The sequence below is a fragment of the Ranitomeya imitator genome, chromosome 5 (genome assembly GCF_032444005.1).
Source record: "Ranitomeya imitator isolate aRanImi1 chromosome 5, aRanImi1.pri, whole genome shotgun sequence".
Classification (NCBI taxonomy): domain Eukaryota; kingdom Metazoa; phylum Chordata; class Amphibia; order Anura; family Dendrobatidae; genus Ranitomeya; species Ranitomeya imitator.
The window spans coordinates 573,674,319-573,679,845 of record NC_091286.1 but is presented as its reverse complement, the minus strand read 5'-3'; positions in this window follow the sequence as shown (position 1 = coordinate 573,679,845).

The window sequence follows — 5,527 nt, the reverse complement described above, 5'->3', positions numbered from 1 at the left end:
CAATGAAAGGGAGGCCATGCCTTTACTTTCACTGTTCAAGGATTTAAAGCAAAACCAAAATTTGATTGGGAAGTTATTGTTTAACCCATTATCTACCAATGTCCTTTTTTTGGGATGCCTAATCTTTAGCTTCTAGATTTTATAATTTTTATAATTAGGTCCAATTTTTTGTGTTGTGTTTGTAAAATGAATGTTTACAAAATAGGAAATCACATCATTGTCATTTTTAATTGAATATTGGGACGCCCTTTTCTGAGAAATCCATACTTGAAAAAATTTTGCAAATTATGTTTCTTATTCATTAGGACCCAAATCATTAAAAATCTGTAATAAAAAAATAAATAAATGAAAATTGCTAATTTGGCAAGTAATGGGTTAATCCTTTCCACATTTTGGCTGTAATAATGCTGCTTTCAAACTCCGATCTTAAGATGTCATCCAATTGGGTCTTGAATAGATTGTGGTGGATTGCTATCAAGTCTCTTATAACACTGGGTCATATTTAGTTCGTGTTTTGCAACTTCTGAAAGAAAGAAACAGTAATATTTTTAACCTTGTGCAACTCACTAAATACTTAATTTTATTTTTATTGTAAGGAACATTTTGAGATCATTTTTACAAACAAACATTTGAATAAAACCGATAAAATTATTAAAAAAGTGTAAAATGCTGAAAGTTGTTAACTTGTAACAACTTAACTGAATTTAGCATTAGCATTCTAGACAAAAATTGATCCGAAAACCATTAAATGATATTACTATAAATGGAAAAATAGAATAATAGGCCATACATTGAAAACATAAACCACAAAAAGATGTGATTAAAAACTGCGAGTGGGGGAACAAGCAAGACTATGATTAGATGTGCATGCCCATGCAAAATAAGAAAGAACCATGATAACCACAATACCAGTGTATTCAAGTGCAAATGTGTATATTATGACTGGAAATTCTAAATGAAAAGTATGTCAGAAAGGAAAGAATATAAATATGAAAATTATAAAAGAACTATTATTCATAACCATAAAATATACAGATTTACAGCAATATATGTATTTGAGTCGCCCGCCAGGGCCGTGGGGATACTCGGTACCGGGTCCGGTAGCTCTTAAAGGGGATGTCATGGTGGCTGCGACCCGGTCCGTGGCCCTGAGTGCCCAATCAAAGGGAAAGGTCATTTAAGAGGTTTTGTAATAAAGTTTGTGACGCCACCTGTGGTTCTCGGTCAGAGGGGACCAATGCTGCTTAAAGGGGTCGTCTGGGGTGATGTTGTTCCAAGATGGTGATGCTTCCCACAGGTGAAATGGGGTCCCCAGGGCTCCCAAGGTGATTCTGACTTTCTTTATAGAGGGAATAAACTGCATGGGCTGAGAGGCAAAATTGCATCACTGGTTAAAAGTTTTAACTTTAATAGTAATCTTGCAAGATAACATATAAAATGATATATGTACATGTCTCTTTTTGGCAATATATCTTAAAGTTTTCATTTTTTTTGCCATGAATATATATTTTACAGATCAATTGTAGATATTTTCATTTTTGATAGAGAGGAGTGCATTTATTAGAGCTGTGGCTGCCATCTGAACAATAAAGGGCAGACAAAAGTTTTTTTTAAAAAAAACATACTCACCTCACCACTCATCTTTTTGGCCACTCCCACTGTTCCCTGTCCATTGCCTGGTCCTCCATTGCAACTCTGACCCAGCGTTCACTCTAGGCCAGTGATTCCTTATGCAATGAAATCCTGGAGTTCACTGCACATGCTCCATGGCCTACTCACGGATGGAAGTCCCATCCTACAGTGAACACCAGACTGCAACTCCTAACCACAGGCCCTGAATGTCAACTGTGCATGCCCAGTGATCTCCATGGCTCCTTTGCGGCTTAACGTTTTGGTCTAGAGTGAACATCAGGCAGGATATGTGATGCGACAGGTGTGGAGAACCAGACAGTGACAGGGAACAGTGGTGATGGTCAGAAAGATGAGTGGTGAAGAGTGCATGTTTTCTTTTTTTTAGCCTTTTGCCGGCCACTTTCATCTTTGCTGCTCCCTGCCTGGTCCTCCATACCTCTGTCCCAACCCATCTCCGGCCCCGTGTTAACACTAAGCAGGGGCTCACTATGTATGCTCTGTGAACTAAAGTGAGAACCACGTCAAAGATGCGATGTAGGTACTTAAAACTGGATTGCGGGTAGGAGGCAGCCGGAAAGGTGAGCAGTGAAGTGAGAATAAGTATTTTTTTCAAATTTTACATCTTACATTTATTTTAATTATAAATAGGAGACATTCAATTCATGAAGAATAAATTCTCTGCTAATCAAATAAAATCTGTGCAAACAGGCAAATTCAAAATTTAGTTTGATCCGCTCATCTCTAATTATTTATTATTAGTCTTGAGCGAACGTGCTTGGATAAGGTGTTATCTGAGCATGTTCGTGTGCTAACTGAATGTCTTTAGCATGCTCGAAAAATATGTTTGAATCCCCGTGGCTGCATGTCTCACGGCTGTCAGACAGCTGGAACAGATGCCGCTATTGCCTGTTTGTTAGACATGGAGGTACTGAAGACACTCGGTTAGCCCTCGAGAATGCTCGGATAGCACCTTATTCGAGGACGTTTGCTCATCACTATTAGCTACCAGTAGAATACAGAGGAATAAGCTGTCTCATAGTGTACATTATCAGTGTTAGATGTAAGCATTGCTTACACAGGTATACAATGTATATCTAATATATTTATCTAATGCATTATACTAATCTTTACATCATGACAATCTCAGGTTATCGCATTCTCAAATTGTGTCATACTTGAATATGTCTTTTTAACCAATTTGCTTTGAAATTCCTTTCCCATAAAATAGTAGGTGATGGCATCAAGACAGCAGTTAATGTTAGCAATGCAGAGAGCCACTTGCACAAAGAGACTGATGTGTTTTCTAGCCATGCAGTTTGAAATGATTTGCTTTCTGACCAAAAACTGCAGAAAAATACCAATATGGCTAAGAAAAAAAGAAAGCATGAACACGACCAAATTAGAGATAATGATGCGTATGACAATAGTCTTCGATCTCTCACACTGTACTGATGAGGACGACACTGGAACCAGCAGAGCCCTGATACTCTGGATAGAACAGTACAGCATGACTGTCATAGGGATCAGAAATCCAAAAATCTCTAGAGGTACAATAATCTGGGTACTCCAGACGTTGTCTGACATATTATGGAAACAGCTTCCACTCCTAAAGTTATTGGAAAAATCAAAAGTGCAGAGAGCCACTGTCCACACAAAAATCCAGACAAGAATGCATATGCAGGAAGTTTTCTTGGGTGAACGTAACACCTTGGACAGGAAGGGATGTTTGATGGCAATATATCTATCCACACTGATGAACATGATTGTGAAGATACTCCCATAGATATTAGTGAAGTAGAGGGACTCTAACAAGCTGCATAACCGTCCATCTATAATGATCCTGTATATCGTGAAGTAGAGTCGGAAAGGTAAAGAAAGAACAAGACAAAAATCTAACACAGCCAAATTCAGAAGATATATTGAGGCTTCCGTATGCTTTTTCATGGAGGAGCAGAAAATCCATAGGGCGGATACGTTGAGGATGAATCCTATAATAATTGTAGGAATGCAGATGAATAGTTGGATGGTGTTCATTGTTGATGTTACATTTACAAGTGAGTATTTGCTCAGGCACTCGTTCATTTCTCTGTTAATAAAACAGAAATTTCATAAAGTCAACATGTGAGGTTTAATAATCCATCTTATAAAAAAAACCCTCTGGATCTTCTTTTTAAGGCTGTGTGCACACGTTGCTAATTTTTCGTGTTTTTTTTTCACGTTAAAATGCTATAAAACCGCAAAAAAAGCATACAATAAGCATCCCATCATTTAGAATGAATTCCGCATCTTTTGTGCACATGATGCGTTTTTTTCTGTGAAAAAAACGCATCACGGTAAAAAATGCAGCATGTTCATTAATTTTGCAGGTTTTTTTGTGGATTTCCCACTATAAAATGTCCGGAAAAAAACGCATAAAAAACGCGCCAAAAATGCGTCAAAAATGCGCAAAAAACGCATGCAGATTTCTTGCAGAAAATTTCAGGTTTTTCTCAGGAATTTTCTGCAAGAAATCCTGAACGTGTGCACATAGCCAAATACTTACATCCGACCATTATCTATCAAAATGTTACCTTTTAGTAGTTGTGCTTTTCTTGCACTTACTTATTTTTATAAAATACTTGCCTTTCTTTTTGTACACTGCTTTCTAAAGGTACAACAAAACTAAAAACTTTCTGCTTGTGTGTGATCAGATATAGACACTGATAGTAACAATGCTGCATACAAGTGCTTCTCACTAAATTAGAATATCAATGTATCATCAAAAAGTTATTTCTTTCAGTTCTTCAATAGAAAAAGTGAAACTCATATATTATATTAAACAGAGTGATCAATTTCAAGTGTTTATTTCCGTTAATGTTGATGATTATGGCTTACAGCCAATGAAAACCCAAAAGTCAATATCTCAGTAAATTTAAATTAGAATAATTAACAAAAAACACCTGCAAAGGATGCAATCCTTGAAAGGATTGTTAAGAAAAGGCCATACCTTGCTGTAAAAAGCAATAGTGCATATAAACAACATATGATACTGAGTAAATACTGTTTCTGATAAAAAAGCATAAAAGCCATCCCGCTGGCGTCAAGGTGTACCCAGTCAGGATGGTCCTAACCTCTAGTATTAAAACCTTAACATGTGTGAAAACTGACCTCAATGTGAATAAGGGCCGAGTAGGACTGGGACCCAATTATGGACACCCAGCCATGGGAAGCTATATAAATGTAATGCCCAGCTCAAAGAAAGGGAGGCCATGCCTTTACTTTCACTGTTCAAGAATTTAAAGCAAAACCAAAATTTGATTGGGAAGTCATTGTTTAACCCATTATCTACCAATGTCCTTTTTTTGGGATGCCTAATCTTTAGCTTCTAGATTTTATAATTTTTATAATTAGGTCCAATTTTTTGTGTTGTGTTTGTAAAATGAATGTTTACAAAATAGGAAATCACGTCATTGTCATTTTTAATTGAATATTGGGACGCCCTTTTCTGAAAAATCCATACTTGAAAAATTTTTGCAAATTATGTTTCTGATTCATTAGGACCCAAAATCATTAAAAATCTGTCATTAAAAAAAAAAAAATGAAAATTGCTAATTTGGCAAGTAATGGGTTAATCCTTTCCACATTTTGGCTGTGATAATGCTGCTTTCAAACCCCGATCTTAAGATGTCATCCAATTGGGTCTTGAATAGATTGTGGTGGATTGCTATCAAGTCTCTTATAACACTGGGTCATATTTAGTTCGTGTTTTGCAACTTCTGAAAGAAAGAAACAGTAATATTTTTAACCTTGTGCAACTCACTAAATACTTAATTTTATTTTTATTGTAAGGAACATTTTGAGATCATTTTTACAAACAAACATTTGAATAAAACCGATAAAATTATAAAAAAGTGTA